General features: G+C 43.7%; 1 protein-coding gene across 1 annotated transcript in view; it reads right to left on the bottom strand.

Annotated features, from left to right (window-relative positions):
- Positions 1-20,383, bottom strand: part of LOC124787153 (proton-coupled amino acid transporter-like protein pathetic) — a 336,360-nt gene extending 315,977 nt beyond the window's left edge. The window contains exon 1 of the mRNA XM_047254317.1: positions 20,281-20,383. The gene's annotated coding sequence lies outside the window, so the exon portion shown is untranslated. The remainder of the gene's footprint in view (positions 1-20,280) is intronic.
- Positions 20,384-21,878: the final 1,495 nt, after the last annotated feature.

Consider the following 21,878-nt stretch of genomic DNA (forward strand, 5'->3'; position numbering starts at 1 on the left):
GGTCTATAAAACATGACATGTTCTTTATTTCTCCGCTGTAGGAATCCTGTTGTTGTCGGAGAACATAAAATTAACAGCAATATACAATGGCAATTTTCCGATCTGCAGCTTCTTGCTAGAGGCCAAAATTGTGTTATGTCCTGCACGCCAGGGCGACCAAACCTGAGAGCTTTGAGAAGCCGGACTAACAAGATGATAAACACGTTGAATACTTCCTTCTTACGAAAAACGTTAGTTAGCAAATCTTAGGAAAAAAGCATCTTATGTATTACATTACGTCACTGGCCAAGTGCCTTCCTTAAAACTTCAATATAATATAATGTGATCGATGTGGATCGCAAAGGGTACAGAAGAACGTCACTGAGGTAGATAGTAGAACGTGGAGTGTCAAATACTTTGTTGGTCGAATATCCATTACGGAACAGATGTTTTTGCTGATGTAGTTGACAGTCAGTGGAGGGATATCCGAACTTAGTGAACAGTTTTTACAGTGATACTTTTACATCACAACGAGCATCTTTTTCGCCTATCGAGGTGCTTGCCATCATACTGGAAATTAAAATATGTTTTGGTATATTTTTTGTATTTTGCCCCTCATTTGCGTAATTCGTTGAGCTTATGTCATCATGTTGCACAAGTGGAATCTACAATGTTTAATAACATAATACAAAATTCGAACTTTATTTTCAAACGTAACATTCGCGATGATTTTCTACAATCGGATAGATTTACTTTACTGCCAAACTGTCTGCTCTTCTTTTGTAATGACTGATCGTTATATCACCGATGAGCATATCTAATCTCAGCTCTACGACTGTATAGTGTAACAGGAACTTTGACAGACAGGCGTTGACAAAAATCAACCACTGATGGTACTTCTGGAAATACAAAGTAGAACACGTATGGCGTAGGCTACCATCTCTAGCTGCAAAATAGACAACGGAAGAATACGTAAGTCCAACGAGTTACTCAATTATATTGTCCACCACTCTGCTATTTGTCATCATGGGTACCGTTAACGAAAAATGTAGTGATTACGCCAACTCACTTCATCATTAAGCTCTACGTACTTGTTCTACACTCTTCCTATTTTGCAGGCAGAAAGAGTTTGCAACTTAAAGCACAGGTAGTCTCAGGACTGTGCAAGTAGCTTCTTTCTTCACCCTTCCTCGGCCACTATTAAAATGTGCTAAATGAGGTACGTTCTCATACTGTATGTTTATTTTCATTGTTGTTGTCGTTTTCAGTATTACAGTCTCACATTTCACTATTCTATTTTACTTGGTTTAATATGTTATGGCACGGTTATGATGTATTCTACGTCGCTGTACCAGTAACACAGACATGCATCCGCAGAAAAATAAAGTAAATATAAGGTGTTAGAATCAATCTACCAATCGTGAAAAGATAGAAAAGAAAAGGATACACGAGCGGAAAAAGTATAAACAGCCACCTAACATGCTATGGGAGCCCCAAACAAATTGACCCTCCACGGGATCCATGCTTATAAACTCAGAAGTATGCACAGTGAGTCTGCACATAATTCCTCTCAAAGCTATGCTTAAAGTTTCTTGCACGATAAAAAGTAGTCAATTGTTTCCCGTATACGAACCTGAATATCTCAATAATATCATAATCAAATGATTTGAGGATATAAGGGAATCAGTATCATCTCATCGTCAATAAAACGAAATTCGTGTTATTCCGAGCAGATTGAACGGGGCCAGAGTCACGTGGAAACGTACAATTCCCAGGTGGAAACAGTGTTAGTGCGAAATGAATGAACAAGACCATCCAGAAATGTTTAATGCACCATGCGTGTCGTTAAGAGTGCAAGCTTCCTTTAATAAACACGTTAACACAGACCAAACGTAAAATCAACGACTATAGCACATGTTTCCACAATTAGTAGTCTACATTTTGTGAATCTTGCGCGATAAAAGAATCTTCTTTTACCTCGTGTAATGTACAAGAGTTTTGGAAATTGCATCTCTACCATTAGCTTTTAGTTTTAACGCCTATAGGTTACAAAAAAAAAGACATAAGTAAGATTTAAAACTATTATTTCAGAGTCACCATACCCTGCTTCAGACTGAAAATCCATATTCAGATGGCTCCGTATTGCCAAAGACAGGAATTGCTGTTCTCTTTCGTCATGTGAAGTAGGGGCAGGTGTCGTGAGACTATTTAACAACATTTGGTGCCAAAGAAATCAGGGTGGTGCTTATTGTATATTCATTAAGCGAACACTGCAGCTACATAAGTACCATGCGTATATCAAAATACACACCGGAAAGCTGCATTCGAAATATACGACTGTGTCACTCAGAAATATACGCCATATAAGTTACCTGTAAAACTGAATTGTCATCAAACACACCATTGACGACATGATTCCTTTTTACAGCGCATTTCCATTGATTGCTCATTTAGAAATGTGACATATTTTGTTCAGCGAAGGATACTACGCTACTAACTGGCAGTAAAAGTAGGCTTCAAGAAAAAAAAAAAAACCTGTACCATTCATCAGAAGACAGATTTTTTAAATACCAGTTCGGTTATGGTGATGTGTTATACAAATGTTTTCTGTCTTACTTGTGGCTGGTTACTATTTCTAAAGATATAATAATTATAATTACTTACATGTAGTTTCGCTTTTTGTTTGTGGAGTTCTCAGCTGTCTTTTAGTTGTCATGTGAGAGTACTCAGTAGTCGTACAGTACAGTGGCACGGCTCTTCGTAATTTAGGTAGCAACTATTTTTAATTACCTCTTGTCTGTGTTAGTGACTTTAGTTTTTGTTTCACTATGGTCTGAGTACATGGACATGTTATTGTTGCCACCCACGCATCAACTTCGCGGGCACCGAAAATTTGTCCTCATTGGAAATTCGGTCGTTCCAACATCATGACAGATCAGCAGTTATCTACAACGTTCACAAACGTAAGAGATATCAAAGAAGGGAAACGCAAATGAAAATACCAATACTTTAAAGATAAGTCAGGAAACTAGCTCTAGAATTTTTTTTCGCATAGGGTACATATTATTATGTCCGACGTCAGTATATACGGTGTTTTTTTGCGACCAAACTGTTTAGTGGTCAAATCAATGAAATCAACTGCCCTAAAATTGAATGTTCACTAAATCATACAAAAGACTCGGCCAAGGCGTTCGAGCGCCACGTCAACCTCACAGGAAGCGCAGTCCTCTACGGTCGTTAATGAAAGTCAATGAATACGTGTATGTGTGTCGTTATTTTCTGTTGCCACACTGAGCGCAACACAGTGCACGTGTTTTCGTGTTGCCTCTCAGCGGAGGTGTGTATGTTTAAACAGGCCGTAACCTACGTCACGTTTACCATCGCCCGCGCAGCAGCTGTATGACGTCAGCACGAGTTCTGCACCGTCACTGCAAGGCGAGCAGAATCGCGAAAAGTGAGGAACTGGTGTCGCACTGGTAGTGCTGCAACGCACAGTGACGACCAAAAAATCTCTATTTTCGCTCTCCTCAGTCGTTGCACTTCCCTAAGATCCCACTCACCAGAAACAATGTGGTACCGGGCAGTGAACTGCACAAATACAGAGTACAAAAAATTTTACTTCATTATTATTATTTAAATTTGTTGTGATTTGTCTTTGTTCCTGGCTGTTTTAGAGGCTACTCCAAGACCGAAGAAAAAAATCTGGAATAGCGTGACAAGCATTACGCATTACAGTTAATTAACGCCAACTTTTTCCAGCGTCCTTTCTTCGTTTGTTGTTCCTTCGATGATTCGGGAATATATACGCGATATCGTTCACATTTGTCAACTTTGAAGGATTCAAGATAAACCCTGGAGGATACATGAGCACTTCTGCAGACCGATGATTCAGTTTTGTAACACTTGCCGAAAAACGCTACAGTCATGAATAAAAAATTCGTAACTCCTATTACGGAACTCTTTGGACCAGTGGTCGTCAAACGTTTCTGTTTAAGAGCCAATATTGACATTTTAGGTGATACCCCGAGCCCCATAGGAAAGGGAGGGGCCGGTGTAAAGTGACCACTTGCCACTCAGACATAAATACATTTTTCACCAAACCATAGTTATTGATAAAAGCTTACCGCTTACACATTTAAAAACTAAATATAATAACGTATAACATCGTATACTTTTAAGTGAAAAAGAAAATAATGTATTGGAACTACATGCATTTCTCTGAAGGCTTACATAGTGACCAGTTTTTTTGTACCGAAACGGGTACAGTGCCAATGTAGCAGGATCCCATGTTTGTTTTTCTGATTTCCAACCCATTTTCCAGACATCTTCACGCTCTAGTATCTGAAAGAATACCAAGCGACAGCAGCAGACCGTTTTCAATCGGAACTTTTTTACTGGGCCAAATATAACAGAACAGATTAAATATTGTAACTTAATTAATTCAAAATTATCATAAAGGGATAGAATGGTGAATTTATATAAAAGGGTTTGTGTATAAAAGGGTTTGGAAGCCACTTTTGTATGTTGTATTACGCGTTTGGAAGTAACTAACTCGTATTGAGGTGAACACCTTGGCCACTTTTGCTCGACGAGTAGTGTGGCCACTTTCCCGATCGGACGGCATGTCGGCATTAGTGGTATACCAAATAAACTATTAAACTGAAATAAATAACATGTAACTATATTTTCAGGACAAAAGGCGTTGTTTAAACATTGATACTGCAAAAAGCTTGTACTCTCCATACAAGTGAGGTAACAAGAACAATACCAACGACTTACCTTGCGTCATATGACTCAAAAACATAAAAATTCTTACTAGAAAAATGACGGAACAAGCCTCTACTGTCAGTAGAACTAACAATGGCGACGTATATTAGAATTAATCTGACCACTTCTTTCGAGGCAGCAGCGCTGTTCATGGCACAAAATATGCAATGGCCATTTTTCCCGTCCTGGCCACATTACCTCACCTTCCCCTACCGATCTCACTATTAACTACTAACCTACATAGATTAGAATGTTGTATTAGTTAAAACAGAAATTACACTATGACGCAAGATCACGAATATCTACTTAATGTTTTGAATGTCATTTTTCGTTTTGCTCGTTGCGTTGTGTTATAACTGCCTTAATTTCATTCACACACATCAAAAAAAGTTCTGCATCACCCCGGTTCCCAGAACTCCTGAAGATAGAAGTTGACTGTGGATATTGTATTACAGACACATTACAGACACAGTCCCTTTGACTGTTCAGAGATGTCACTAAACCCGCCCAGAGATGAAAACAACCATGTATGAGCAACCCCTATTAGACGGAGGGGGTCCGACAGCCGATCAGTTCCACTCTTTCCACCAGGAAGGATATAGTTGGCCCATGCTGTCTGTACTTCAACAATGTCTAGTTCAATCGCGTCCGCATTGTTACTTTGTGCCAGGAAGGACTTTCAGCTACGGAAGTGTCCAGGTGTCTCGGAGTGAACCAAAGCGATGTTATTCGGACATGCAGGAGATACAGAGAGACAGGAGCTGTCGATGACATTACCCGCTCAGGCCGCCCAAGGGCTACTGCAGTGGATGACCGCTACCTATGGATTATGGCTCGGAGGATCCCTGACAGCAACGCCACCATGTTGAATAATGTTTTTCGTGCACTCACAGGACGTAGTGTTACGACCCAAACTGTGCGCAGCTTCACTCCCGACGTCCATGGCGAGGTCCATCTTTGCAACCATGGCACCATGCAGCGCGTTACAGGTGGGCCCAACAACAGGCCGAATGGACCGCTCAGGATTGGCATCACGTTCTCTTCACTGATGAGTGTCGCATGTGCCTTCAGCCAGACAATCGTCGGAGACGTGTTTGGAGACAACCCGGTCAGGCTGAACGCCTTACACACACTGTTCAGCGAGCGCAGCAAGGTGGAGTTCCCTTGCTGTTTTGGAGTGGCATTATGTGGGGCCGACGTACGCTGATGGTGGTCATGGAAGGCGCCGTAACGGCAGTACGATACGTGAACGCCATCCTCCGACAGATAGCGCAACGATATCGGCAGCGTATTGGCGAGGCATTCGTCTTCATGGACGAAAATTCACGCCATCGTACACATCTTGTGAATGACTTCCTTCAGGATAACGACATCGCTCGACTAGAGTGGCCAGCATGTTCTCCAGACATGAACCCTCTCGAACATGCCTGGGGTAGATTGAAGAGGGCTGTTTATGGACGACGTGATCCACCACTCACTCTGGGGCACCTACTCCCAATCGCCGTTGAGGAGTGGGATAATCTGGACAAACAGTGCCTTGATGAACTTGTGGATAGTATGCCACGACGAATACAGGCATGCTTCAATGCAAGAGGACGTGCTACTGGGTATTAGTGGTATGGAGTGTGTAGTTTTCATGAGCGATAAAAAGGGCGGTAATGATGTTTACGTTGATCTTTATTCCAATTTTCTGTACAGGTTTCCGGAACTCTCGGAACCGAGGTGATGCAAAACTTTTTTTGATCTGTTTATTTAGTAAACAGAATTGTGGTCGCGTATAAGTTGTTGCTCTTTATTTGTTGATGACCGGTTTTGATCTATTATACAGATCATCATCAGATCTATATTCCTTGGTAGTAGTGCTAGGAATCCCTGACGTGCTGGCGTTGAGAACGTTGTTGTGTTTACTAAATAATTACAATATTATTAGGTCGCTGTTTCCTGGTGCAATGTTCCAAAATTGATGATGACTGTCTCTGTAATGCGCATTTACGAATTCGTGTTACTTCCGTTTGACATTCATACCACAGCAACTGATCGGTACTAGGTGCACATGCTCTTGAGTTGTCGGCATTGGAAGACAAACAATAAAATATTCCCCCTCTTACTTCTATTAACCACTCAGTGGCTACGCTGACGTAAGCGGCAAACTTTACTTAGCTCACGGCCTAGTCCACCAACGTCAATTACAATTAAGAGTATCTTAAAATATTACAGTCTTTGTAACCATTTTTGTTTGCTACTAAGCAGAAAAAATACACTCTTAAGAAGATGATAGCGTTAATTGACAGTATTTGATTCTGCTGTTAGTTGCTAGAAGCATATTATTATAAAATACGTCTGAGGACCGCGGACCGCACGAACGTTTGACTCGGGCCGGAGTTTGAGGATCACTACTTTAACGGTGTTCATTACTCGCGGTCCCTCAGAAAAATTCATATGTAAGCGGATACGTTGACAAAGGGGCGTTTATTGTGTCCACTGTAAAAGAACGTCAATTTTCTATATCTTTGACCCTAATTATTATCATCAATGAGATTTTTTAATATCTGTGATTGTATTCCACAAGGTGGAGACTTAGTAGGCCATGCATTGTGCAAGGCGAGTGTGTATGGGATATATTTTAGGCGCGACTAACATATGGGACATCTGACACTCCCAAATCGCACGTGATGTCCGCGCTGCAGCTACAGAAAACGGTGATTCATTCTTTCCCTCCCCAAATCTGAGGTTAGGGCTATGAAAAAGTTTATAAGCATACCAAAACTCGAACTTATCGTAAGCTGTATCTACTGTACAAGACGCCTGTTGCATTAATGAAGCTGAAAATTTAATAAAGCTGAGTAAATATCGCCGACGAAGAGCAGAGTGGGCAACCACCCATCAGGAGTGAGTGATAAGTCTGTCGAGCAGTTGAGTCAGTGCATTATTTCTTGCCATTACGGAACTCAAGAAACATTTCCCGCAGATTCGCCCATCATGATAAATGTAACAGGCATTTTCTGTGCATGAATTGTGATGACCCACGACAAATGGCTCAGCGTTGCTACTAGCTTTGCACTGAGAAGCGTATAACCAACCATTCTATACTACTAACGTCTCTGTCATTGATTCGTGTCTTCCACTACATGTGAAGAAATCCTTGCTCGGACACATCGCTACTAACAGCAAGCTGCAGACTTCCATGACACAAGAGTGAAAATGTTGATCCCATAGTACGGTAAGTTTCTTACTTGCCGTGGTGAATCCGTTGAGAAACAGCCCATTAAATGCATTTTTACTTTCAGTAAACGTTTCCAGCAATTTCCCTATTCCTTCTGTGTACGCTACAAAGAAAAATTACTTTCTGAATGATCCTGGTATATTACAGCAGTATGCTTCGTCCCAAAGCAAAAGAAAGCACTGTGGTAGGTCCCTGACGTAGCCCAAAATCTCCTCCGTCGTTTAAATATCGCCCTACTTCTATCTGAACCTGTACATATTCCTGACACGTGTGTTAAAAAGCGCCCTAATTATGAAATCGCAAATGTCAGTGCTAACAATTTGCAGTGCAAAAAGAGATATGTTTCGTTAACATTACTGGTTTACGACGCTTTTGTCAAAACTCAGAAGCCGGCCGCTGTGGCCGAGCGGTTCTAGGCGAAACCGCGCAGCTGCTACGGTCGCAGGTTCGAATCCTGCCTCGGACATGGACGTATATCCTTAGGTTAGTTAGGTTTAAGTAGTTCTAAGTCTACGGGACTGGTGACCTCAGATTTTAAGTCCCATAGTTCTTAGAGCCTTTTGAACCATCTACTTACAAACTGCACATTACTGACAGCAGACCTTTGAGATACGTATCATAATGCCAATATATATTGAAAAAAAGTGTCATTTGACTGGTAGACCATTCTGCCATGTCATTCGTTCTTACCACATATTACTACTTCGGCAGACTAACTGACGGTGACCGAAATAAGGAGGATATAAATGCAATAGTAAGACAGGCGTCTGAACAAGGGAAATTTGTTGACCGAATATAATTGTAAGTAGGAGGAAATGCTTTGTGGACATTAAGAAAAATCTTTAGAAATGCTGACTGGAATACTTTCTTTGGAATTATGAAGTTCTTAAGAATAAAATACAGGAAGTGAAAGGCTATCTACAAGAGAAACAAAATTGCAGTTATAACATCTGAAGGGCAAGAAAGAAAGAAAGGCATAAATTAAGAAGCGAGTGAGGGTTGTTATTCAGTCTGTAGAATGAGCAAGCAGTGAAGGAAACTAAGGAGAAGTTTGAGAAGGGAACTAGGGTTCAAATGGCACTGAGCACTATGCGACTTAACATCGGAGGTCATCAGTACCCTAGAACCTAGGACTAACCTAAGGACATCACGCACATCCATGCCGAGGCAGGATCCGAACCTGCGACCGTAGCAGTCGCGCAGTTCCAGACTGTAGCGCCTAGAACCGCTCGGCCACTCCGGCCGGCCGAACTAAGGTTCAGGTAGGCGAATTACGAACTGTACGGTTTGTTGATAACATTGCCATTCTGTCAGAAACAGCGAAGTACTGGAAGATCAATTGATCGGAATAGATAGCATCTTGAAACTAGGTAGGCTTAAGTCTGTCAGTAAAGGAAAACGGAAGGAACGAAACGTAGCCCAATAAAATCAGGCTCAGTGCACCGAACACTCCTAACGATGGTCCTCCACACCCGACGCCCCACGCGTGTGCCAATGTTACCACGACGACATCGGCAACTGTGACTGAAACGGGTAGGTGACCATCGGAGCTGGGCGTTGGCGCAGTTGCAGAGCGTTGCATGGTCTGATGAATCCCGATACCTTCTTCATCACACGATTGGCACCTGTACTGCGGTAAGGAAACAAGCTGGCGGCGGCTCCATTATGCTCTGGGGAACATTCACGTGGGTTTCCATGAGTTCAGTGAAGCTCGTTCAAAAAATGGTTCAAATAGCTCTGAGCACTATGGGACTCAACTGCTGAGGTCATCAGTCCCCTAGAACTTAGAACTAGTTAAACCTAACTAACCTAAGGACATCACACACATCCATGCCCGAGGCAGGATTCGAACCTGCGACCGTAGCGGTCTCGCGGTTCCAGACTGCAGCGCCAGAACCGCGCGGCCACTTCGGCCGGCAGTGAAGCTCGTGCAAGCACGGTGACGGCCAAGGAGTATCGTACACTAGTTGCAGACCACGTACACCCCCTTCATGACGACCATGTTACCCGACGGTAGTGATATTTTTCAGGAACATAATGTGCTCTGTCACAAGGCCAGGAGTGTGATGGTGTGGTCCGAGGAACGCAGTGGCGGGTTCCAGTTGATGTGCTGGCCCCCATCTCGCCAGACGTGAACCCTATGGAACACATCTGTGATGTGATTGAACGTTGCGTCAGAACTCATCGGCCCTCTCCCCGCAATTTACAGGGATTAGGTGACGGTTTGTGCAGATGTGGTGCCAACTCCCTCCAGCGACACGACGCCGCTGTTATCGGTGGCAAAGCTGGACATACCGGCTATTAGGTAGGTGGTCATAATGTTCTGGCTGTTCAGTGTATGTTAAAATGTATACAGGTTGCAGAAGTAGCGCAGGTGCGAAAAGCATTGCACGAGAGATACTGACGCAGTAATGAGCAGTCGTCAGGCTGATGACTACATCATCTCCTTATTTACAGTCATTGGAATAGTGTGTCTAGAGACCACGCCGAGAGTAAGGGCCACGCCCACGCCCGAGGCGGGACTGGGTACCGCAGCCAGCGCTATGCTATGGCCGGAGCCGCGCTCCGCCAGAACAGCAGGCGGCACCAGACTGCAGACCACGTGGCGCCGCCGAGCCGTAGCCGCGGGCGGCCGGCGTGACGGGGTCAGGGACCAGCGGCACGAGGACGCCCCTCACTCACCGGCTGTGCTTCCGCCGGGTCGAGGCCCACCGCTGCAGCCCCAACTGTGCGTTCTGCGAGACGGCACTATCGACCCATTTACCACACACTCAATAGTAAGTAAAGCGCACGTGTAAAGTACTGGGACAACGCCACGCCCGGGTCTAAGTGGCGGCGGGGGGAGAGGGAGGAGAGGGCGAGAGAGGCATGGGGTGTCATGACAGTCCCCCTCCTTCCAAAAAAAAAAAAAAAATAAATAAAATAAAATAAAATAAAAATAAAACGCATTTCAGTGGCAGCGTTTATATTTTATGCATATCAATTTCCAAAATTCGCAGCTAACTTTCAGAGAATAATCATACAATGTAGGCTTTCACGGCCGGTGTTGTCTTCAGTTGAAACTTCCGTGCTGAAGAGGCCTTGGTCGATGTATAAAATTTCCACCTGACGTTTCGTCTCCGTCTGAGGGAGACGTCTTCTAAGGTCGTCCGACTACTACCGCTGAGGCTCCAGGTATTCTCGCATTTATAGAGCGCATAGAGGGCATCATCATTCGTCACGTGATGCCGACGGTATGCCTATCTTTGGAAGGCGTCATCATTCTCGATTAAGAGTAATCGATTGTTATTTTGCTGGCGCAACATTCATATTTTGTCCAACTTTAAAACTTCCTCTTTTCTATTGAAATTGTTATGGTGTTTGCAAATTTCTATTGCTTCTCTATACATGAGCGCGTGATAATGGGATATTCGTGCTAGAACGCTTGTCTCATTAAATTTAATTTTGTGATTCCCATCTCGAAAAACACGCTCAGCTACGGCCGATTTTTCGACGTGTCTTAAGCGACAATTTCTTTTATGTTCGGCTAAGCGAGTGTTTACACTTCTTTTCGTTGTTCCAATATATACTTGTCCACAACTGCATGGAATTTTGTATACCCCAGGTGTTGCTAGGGGATGTCGGGCGTCTTTTGCAGTTCTTAAATATTCCTCAATCTTCTTGGTGGGTCTGAAGATTGTTTCGGTCCCATACTTGGCCAGAACTTTCCCGATAAGGTCCGTGACCTTATTAATGAACGGCAGGAAAACTTTTCCCGTAGGTGACCGTTGTTGCTCTGGACTTCTCGTTTCTTTTCTTCTTTGATGGAGGGCTCGATCAATTTCCTTGCTGGTATATCCGTTTTTCATGAAGGCAGACCGAAGGTGATTCAGTTCATCTTGTAAGTAAGCCGGCTCGCAGATTTTGTTGGCTCTGTCCACCAAGGTTTTCATGGCACCTCTTTTTTGCCTAAGATGATGGTTAGATTCCTTGTGGAGGTAGCCATAGTCTTCAGACCTGTATTCACAATCGTACTGCTAAGTGACATACTGAGAACGGTGAGTCTAAATTTCGATTTCATATTGTGTAAATTACGACGTTATCAAAGTCTTGAGAGATTGTCACTGCTACAGTTCTTAAATTAACTGCATGACCCTACAGATGCTAAGATGAATAGAGGGTAAGAAATCAGACGGGTTGCAATTACTCTGTAACGAGCCGCCACAGATCGCAAGACGCTCACACCAAAATACTCGCAGAATATTCCCGAACAGTCTCCGAAATTTTGTCAACGGATTTCTGTTTCAGCCTGTACGTATAGATCCCAGCAGAACTCGAGGACCGACACACTATTCTACTTGCTAAAGTTGTGTTTCACTTTTCTAAATTTCACAAGTGCTCTCCTGCAGTCACTGCAACATAACACTTGTGCGACAATGCTATCGGGAAAAATGGTTTATTCAGGTAAGTGGAACTTTTCAGTAATGAAAACATTCAACAATGTGTATTTTTCAGCATAACTCGAACTCAAGAACCTACTTCGACAAAACTTGTGCCATAATGTGTCTGAAATAAGTAATGTGGGTATAAAACGCCTCTAGCAGCCCTGAAGGTGGAACTGGATGCTCATCGAACACAAACCTCTCCTTTACGGAACAACGTAACTCTTAGATCGATCTAGAAGGTACTCGACGAGCAAGATCCCACTTAGTCGGCACCCCATACTATTTTACTTGAAGCTGGGGTATTTACTTACGGTACAGCGTAACCTTGAATCGCCCAAAAATTGCAATATCACAACGCGGTGTGTAAGGAAGTCGCTGGGCAAAATAGCTAAAGCGACCATTTTCTCGGAAAAAAAAATGGTAAAATTTTTTATCACACAGATACCATTAACGCTGGTGGAGCTCCTCTTTAACCTTGAGACATACCAGTTGTCAGTGAGAGTTTCGATCTCAGTCACGATCAGCAAACACAGCAGCTGTCTACCAAATACTACAGATTGGATTTGATACCTCTGTATTTTCTCCATAGACAACTCTACGTTGCATGCTCACGGAAGAATTCATCCATGACTTACTTCTGGAGGAGAAATTAAAAAAAAATCATTTATTGTGAAGTTTTTGTATTGCATTAATATTTCAAAAATATGTTGCTTTATTATTTGTTTACTTTAACTTCTGAAAATATGTAAATAAAATTACTACGATTTTAGCCGGCCGGAGTGGCCGAGCGGTTCTAGGCGCTTCAGTCTGGAACCGCGCGACCGCTACGGTCGCAGGTTCGAATCCTGTCTCGGGCTTGGATGTGTGTGATGTCCTTAGGTTAGTTAGGTTTAAGTAGTTCTAAGTTCTACGGGACTGAAGTGCTCAGAGCCATTTGAACCAATTACGCGCTTCCCACGCCCGGGTTCCCGGGTTCGATTCCCGGCGGGGTCAGGGATTTTCTCTGCCTCGTGATGGCTGGGTGTTGTGTGCTGTCCTTAGGTTAGTTAGGTTTAAGTAGTTCTAAGTTCTAGGGGACTTATGACCACAGCAGTTGCGTCCCATAGTGCTCAGAGCCATTTGAACCATTTTTTTTGAACCAATTACGATTTTATCACTATGGTCACAGTTGATTACTTCTTAATCTCCGTATTCTACTGGGATACATTGTTAACCGAGCAACACCATGCAAATGAGCTAGTATCTGGATACAATATTGTTATTCTATTATTTCTATAATATCCTTAATAGAGCAGCCAAGAAGTTACAGCACAGTGAAAAACTGAACAACCGACAAGCACTGCTCACCTTGGCAACCATTTCTTTACGTGTGACAATCCTCTTTCTTTTCTAAATTTCTGTTCACTGGTGTAAATTTTAACTAGTAATTTACTGAAATAGCTACATTTGCTCATTTCTGTGTCTTCTTTATGAGACCCTGCCTTGGGTTAAGCCTCGTGTGAATGTTGCTACTGTTTGCTAACAAAGTTTATATTAATCATTAAGTTGCTAGTTCTAATTTCCAGCAATAACAGAGTTTCTAAAACGAACATACTACGTAAAATCTTTGAGCCGTATTCTTTGGTTTAACGTCCAGTCAAAAGCAAAATCTTAAGACTCATTTCACAGCAATATAGTAACGTTATGACGTTATAAATATTATTAACACTAACTAACCTAAGGACATCTCACAGATCCATGCCCGGGGCAAGATTCGAACCTGCGACCATAGCAGCAGCGCGGTTCCGGACTGAAGCGCCTAGAACCGCTCGGCCACAGCGGCCGGCAGACGTGGAACTCAATCCCTCAAACTGACATTCGGCATCTGTACAACACAATGCATGCACGTTTGCATGCTTGCATTCAACATTCTGGCGGTTACACGGGTTATTAATATACCAGCATTTCACATTTGCAATGGCATATTGTAAGTAGGCTGTTTATGTTTTCTCTATGTAAGTAGGCTGTTTATGTTTTCTTATTGGCAACGTTACGTAGCGCTCAATATGAAAATCACTGGCTGTGCTGTGTGCAGTCTGTGGCTAGTTTGCATTGTTCAAAAAAATGGCTCTGAGCACTATGGGACTTAACTTCTAAGGTCATCAGTCCCCTAGAACTTAGAACTACTTAAACCTAACTAACCTAAGGACATCACACACATCCATGCCCGAGGCAGGATTCGAACCTGCGACCGCAGCAGTCGCGCGGTTCCAGACTGTAGCGCCTTTAACCGCTTGGCCACTCCGGCCGGCTAGTTTGCATTGTTGTGTGCCATTGTAGTGTTGGGCAGCGGCAGCTGGATGTGAACAGCGCGTAGCGTTGCGCAGTTGGAGGTGAGCCGCCAGCAGTGGTGGATGTGGGGGAGAGAGATGGCGGAGTTTTGAAATGTGTCATGAACTGCTATATATATATTATGACTATTGAGGTAAATACATTGGTTGTTCTCTATCAAAATCTTTCATTTGCTAACTATGCCTATCAGTAGTTAGTCCCTTCAGTACTTTGAATCTTTTATTTAGCTGGCAGTAGTGGCGCTCGCTGTATTGCAGTAGCTTGAGTAGCGAAGATTTTTGTGAGGTAAGTGATTTGTGAAAGGTATAGTTTACTGTTAGTCAGGGCCCATTCTTTTGTAGGGATTATTGAAAGTCAGATTGCGTTGCGCTAAAAAAATATTGTATGTCAGTTTAAGCACAGTCATTTGTAATTGTTCAAAACGGGACGTTTCATAATATTTCGCACTTAGATTATGCTGTGATCTAGCAATATTAATCACTTACTTATGTTACGTGTGTATGTTATGATACGTAATCCCGAAATTTCATTTCTCTACATTAACCATATTTTGGTGTTTCTATTTTTTTTTACCGTGAGTGTATAAACAAGTGTAGAGAATAATTTAGGAAAATTGTTGACAGTGTTTAAGAGCTGAGCTTGAGGACCACCAATTAAACTTGAAGATGCGCCTTTTAAGATAGTAAGAAGTGTCAAGGATGAACTGACGCAGAGTAACAAAAATTTTAGCGTAGTAAGATCTTGCAGTTGTGAATTGTTGAGCTGGATGAGTCTGAAATCCCAGGAGAAACGCTTTGGTTTGCAAAAGTACGCGACACACAACCAACAAACTGTGCCGAATTCTGATTGAGGCAGGAGGAAACGCTGCCTTTCGCATCAACACGCAGCGTTGCACAGTAACCAGTGAATGACAAACAAACACGCTGCGCTTCGGTGCTCTAACCTTCGTCCGTTTCTCGCAGCGGCGGCACTTCGCAGCGCTTGCCCCCCCCCCCCCCCTCGAGATTGACACGCAGGAGAGTTGTGCCGCGCTCGGCCGTCAGGGGCGCTGGTGGCGATGCACCCGAGTATCTGCCGACGGAACGGCAAATTCGTTTGTGCGTGCTGTTCGGCAGGCACCATTAGCATCTACTCTGCCAGAGTGCGTGCGGCGATAAACATACCGGAAGCAACGTGTGCTGAATTCTGATGAGAGGGGTGGGAGGTCAGAGGGTTGCGTACCCGGCCACTGGAGGCGCTGGCGTCGTGGCGCGGGCTCGCCGCATGTGCTCCGAGTCCAACCGGCGTGCGGCCACCTTGCTAGCATACGAGTAAATATAGAGCGCCACTGAATCGGAGGACGGCGGCAGCGGTGTGACGCAACTGTCGACGCCGCTTTCAAAGCTGCGCCGCGCGACCTGGTTTCGGGGCAGCGTTACGTGGCGGCCGAGGCCAGGTCGCTCGCTACTGCTAAAGGCGGCGCACACCCCTCCTGCAACCGGAGGAGTCAACTTTCGGCGCTGCCACTGCTCACGTTCAAATGTATCGAGACTCTCCGGAGTTGATCAGTCCGACATGATAGGCAATGGAACATGCCCGAGAATCACTTCATTTACAAACAGTTCAGGCTCGAGTGACGACAAAAAGTGAATTAATATTTGTGTTCCTATGCAGCAGGCTATGCCTCAACTTCTAGTGAAAAACCGATTTTGCTCGGTGTTATTACGTTTCTGAAGAAACCCAAGAGCAAACAGTTATCGTGTTGAATAGCGTAGTTCCCACGCTTATTGCTATTTGCAATGTCTCTGTCTCTCTTCTCTCTCTCTCTCTCTCTCTCTCTCTCTCTCTCTCCCTCTCCGTGTGTGTGTGTGTGTGTGTGTTTCGGTTCAAAAATGGTTCAAATGGCTCTGAGCACTATGGGACTTAACTTCTGAGGTCATCAGTCCCCTAGAACTTAGAACGACTTAAACCTAACTAACCTAAGGACATCACACACATCCATGCCCGAGGCAGGATTCGAACCTGCGACCGTAGCGGTCGCGCGGTTCCAGACTGTAGCGCCTAGAACCGTTCGGCCACTCCAGCCGGCTGTGTTTCAGTGTACTGTGCAATATCCTTCGGAATTGCATGCATGTCTAAAGGAACAGACAGACACTGCAACGGTCGACAGCTATATGAAATGGAAGAAATATAGTCGGAAGTGCGAATACGTAGCTTCTATTTCAAGTAACTGCCGATAGTAGCAGTGTGTGTTCCTTCAGACAAGCGAGCATAGTACATCCGAAAACACACACTGCAAATAGTACTACTTGCCTAGACTGGCAGCGACAATAATAATAAAATGTCTCCTTGTGTGAGAATCACGAAAATGTGAAAGTGCAGCACATGAACACTCAGTGATGTATGAAGGTTTAGGTCGGTCCTGGAGGCGTGCTCGGATAGCCAAAATTGCCCGCGAAAAAAAAAAAAAAAAAAAAAAAAAACTCTCTTCCGTGTTCGATGTTACGGTGTGGGATTCTTTCATTCGATATTTTTTTCGGTGTATCTGATAAGCCTAATAATTTTCTTCATCTTTTCTTCCTTTAGAGTAAAAAATAGGGGGGGGGGGGGATTAACAACCAGATAAGCATGATCATAATTTGGAAATTTCTGGCAAGATCTTATGGGACCAAACTGCTGAGGTCATCGGTCCCCAAGTTTACGCACTACTTAATCTGACTTAAACTAACTTCCGCTAAGGACAATACACACACCCATGCCTGAGGGAGGACTCGAACCTCCGACGGAGGGAGCCGACCTGACCGTCACAAGGCGCCTGAGGACGCATGGTTACCCCGCGCGGCTATATTATAATATGTTGAAGTTACTTTTATCGTGATACGTGGTACAATAACACACCCAAAGTATATTATTGGGTAATCTTTACTGATCGTCTATTCGCGGACGTTCTCGCAACCTACTTATCGTAGAAAAAGGCAAAACAAATATTTTTCGCACCATGCGCAACACACATGAAATGGTAACTGTAAAAAAAATTAATTATTTTGTATAAAGAAAATTTATGTTGAAGTGGCACTTTTCACATCATTACGAAATTTCGTATTCATGATCTATGGAACTAGGATTAATGTATGTATGTACGAACGAAATCTCGCTACATTCACTCGTTTCCCGGTACACTGTTCGTGGAAAACAGATCTGATTCACGTTGCTAAAAACAGATCTTAAAAAAAAAGAAGCGGTTAAGGCGTGCGCAGGCGTGAAGCGGGTGATCCGGGTTCGAGTCCCGGTCCAGCACAAATTTTCATTTGTCACTGATTAGTTGTGCAGGCGTGATCTACTCGTATTCGCAGTACCCAATAAAATCATTCCATTCTATGCGTATTGTATGTACGATGATTTCTCAAAAATGACGTAACTATGTAAGCCAAGCTAGTGACTCCCCACGCGTTATTTACGGGTCCATCTGCTAATATAACCTTCTTTTCTATGGTGAATGGCTGTCGTTTTTCTCATACTGTTGTTTGTATTAAACTCAAGATTTTCCGGTATTGAAATGAATTCCGTGCAAGTATTAAATGCAATCCTTCCAACTAGCGCGACAAGACAGGTCTCGTCAAATTATTGGCAATAGCATTATGCATAGTCATCCATGCCTGATATAGCACAAACAAACATCTACACTTGAAGATTCGATGTCTTAGAACGGTTAAAACCGAACAGAAATTGGGATATTTTGATTCCCGTTTAGGATAAGTAGTCCAAGCTAAAATCACCAGTGGAAGTTTGAAGAACATCTGTAGCCTTCCACAAAAAATATTTCTTTTTTCCGCAGTGTCCTTTTCTATTTAAATATCTACGAACACTGTGTCTTGAAACGCTAGATACTAATCAGACGAAGTATAACTAAAATGGTGGGTACAAATCGGTGTACTCGATTCTCTTCTCCTTATCTAACGTTTCAGAGTGAATTCCTGGTAACGTCTAGTAATTTTATGTACCGATGTTTCATGCGCTTTTGCTCTATTCCGTCCACTATGGAAGTTTGCTAAGCCGAATGACGTCCTTTTGAATTCATATCTGTACATAAAAAAAGTTCAGCAATTGTGCGACGAAATGTGCTGGCCGATAATTTTTTCCGCATTAACGTCAGTGCTATGGCACTCCGTGACATGCTTTATCTATGACATCAGCACACCCGCACTGTCACGGAGCAACACGTTGTTCTAGGTCAGCGTTTCCTATCTCACGCTGTAGCAAAACATGAATGACCCACACAGTATTGACCACCAAATACTTGACTATGTTCTAGGAAACTTCTGCCCAAGGAATTCTCTGAAAGATCGCCTCCATGTGGTTTTCGACTCCTCAGCGCTTTTATACAGACAAGAAATAGGAATTTTTGCCGACAAAAAAAGTACACGAATTATGTGTAACATAAATTTCCAGTACGACTAGCTACACGATTCGCAGGAGAATGGGGTACAATCACATTCATTAGGAACTTATACTATCTGCTCCTTGAAAAAAATCTAAACAACGGATCTGCCAAGCACTATCAGAAATCTGCAATTTTGGATCACAGCTGTCTGCGTGATATCTGATGCGGTTTATACATTTGACCTTATCAGTCAAAAGTAACGAAACTAGATAATGGCCAGCTGTTTAAATTGTAACCACTCGACTGCGAATGTTCATACTATGGAAATGGTACACTTGCAAGATTCGATTTTGGTTTCTTCGTTTTTTTTTCTTTGGCCGTGGTTCGCCGCATTGTTGCGCACTGCATTTGATGTATACAAGAAAGTTAATCACACATAAAGAGCTCTTCTTTCATTGTAATTCAGCGTTTTCTGAGTCTGCACATGTTTCATTTCACTCAAAGTGCACATTTTCACTGGCAAGACAATGAGAGTTTTGTATTGAATTTTCTTTTCTAGTGTTACTCTTTGAGTTTATTAGATTTTTTTGACAATAAGTCTTGTACTAATCTTATAAACTTAAGCACAGGAGTCACATTTCAGTAACCATGAAAGCGATTTTTTATGTCTCCGGGTAATAAAATATTACTTTTGGACTACAGACGATGTTTTCTGTGATACGATGGGTCACAAGTGGTAACAAAGAACGCATTGTAGTCGCTTCAACAGCGCCAGAATAGGTAAGGCAAAATGGCTATGCAGATATCAGACTACCGTTTTTCTTTTCATACAGATAACGGTTTCCTTGTAATATGATCGACTTGCTAAGACCGTAGGGAAACAGTCGTGGGAAATGTTAACAGAAGGAAGCGCCGCTGTGGCACGAGACAGAGCAGCGTGGAGCCTTCAGCACTGAAATAGTCTGTGGCGCGACGAGAACTGGAAATCTGCCCTAACACGTGCGGAAAGAACTCTGCGCGATCAGCTTTCTGCACGGAACTGCCACATCGGTCGCGACAGCACGAAAAATGCGGCATTACAAAAACGTGGACTCGGCGCAAGTCACCGAAAAAGGCAGCTACTAACTTCCCGGCGTCTTTCTAGTGAATCTGATCTCGTAGAGCACTACAGAGACGGAAGCAGCTGCGCTACTCACCTGTGAGCCGGGTGGATGTTGCAGCAGCGGCCACGTGCCGTAGCGTCCGGTCGGCAGGCGCCCACGTGTGTGTCTGCGTGTTCGGCGCTGCGGCGCGCCGCTCTGAGGTGTGCGCCCCTCCAGCGGCGCCTCTGATCGGCGCCGGTGCCGACGCCGTACGAAGTCGCCCGACGTTGCCCGAAGGCGTCCGGTTGTGCCGCGCGGCGCAACGTAAAAAGGCAGCGTGAATTGCGGGTCTGTCCTCCACGTGAGCAGGCACGTGCGAAAATAGCGTGGCGCGCTCGTACGAGCCGAGGCGGCCCGCTGAATTAGGTCGGGCCGCGCCCTTTCGTTTGGCGGTCGAGCAACGATGAATGGTGAGAGCTGAGCACTCTGGGACACTTGTTGCCCGCGAGTCTGGTGCGGAAAGGGCTGCGAACTCGCGAAAGTACTCCGCCAAATTGCAAGCAGTGTCACCAGCTGGTGCACGAACTGACAATTTTTCTTTGCCATTTTTGCGACTGTCTAACGACCTGAAGGTATAAGGTTCACGTCCATGGGTTAGGTGCGCTTGACCGACTTTACCTGACCGAGAGCGGAAATGAGCGTCCATTGAACCACTGAAGATCGGGTGAGAACTGTTCGCACGCATGATTGATTTATTAGTCGACGGGGTGCGAATCATGGACAATGGGAAGCCACAAACGAAAAGATTACAAGCTGAAATGTACTACGGGCGATTTTTGAAGATCTAGTGGGACTCATCGAGTAACGAAACAAGATGTCTTGCAACGAACTAATGAGAAAGGCTTCAAATAAATAACACAATGAAACGAAGAGGCGGAATGCTTGAAGTTTGTGATGATTGTGCGAAGTGATACTTGTGCGGAGTTGGAATGTGTAGGTATTTCTTCCGAGCCAAAAAAAAACTTCAGGTAGATCTTTGCTTTCACATTCGTTGGCTTGGCCAAATCACAAACTATCACATTCCACAGGTTTTTTGCTTTGACATTCGCTGGCTTCGCCAACACACAACCACGTGGTCACATTTTTACTAACCCAGACTTCATCTGAAGATGGGCAAAACGGTCAGAAACTAGTAAAATGAAAATAAATTATCTTTAAACAGTGAAAGAGAGCACTTTTTTTCAATCTTTCTACGTAGAAGGTGTCCATAAAAGACTGTACCAGTTTCAGTGGTATAGCACTTTACTTTAGACTGTTTACAACGATTCATACATCACGTTGAAGGAAAAATAACCTAGCTTTTCTTACAAATGTTTAAAAAAATGGTTCAAATGGCTGTAAGCACTATGGGACCTAACATCTGAGGTCATCAGTCCCCTAGACTTGGAACTGCTTAAACTTAACTAACCTAAGGACATCACACACATCCATGCCCGAGGCAGGATTCGAACCTGCGACCGTAGCAGCAGCGCGGTTCCGGACTAAAACGCCTAGAACAGCTAGGCCACAGCGGCCGGCTACAAATGTTTAGTTACGTGCACCTTTACTCATATGGCACACATTCAAGCTAAAATCCAATTCTTCCCACACTTTGGTTAACAAGTCTGCAGTAGTGGAAGCAATAGCAATAGCCTCTTCAGTTCTGTGCTCAG

The sequence above is a fragment of the Schistocerca piceifrons genome, chromosome 1, assembly GCF_021461385.2.
Source record: "Schistocerca piceifrons isolate TAMUIC-IGC-003096 chromosome 1, iqSchPice1.1, whole genome shotgun sequence".
NCBI classification, from domain to species: Eukaryota; Metazoa; Arthropoda; class Insecta; order Orthoptera; family Acrididae; genus Schistocerca; species Schistocerca piceifrons.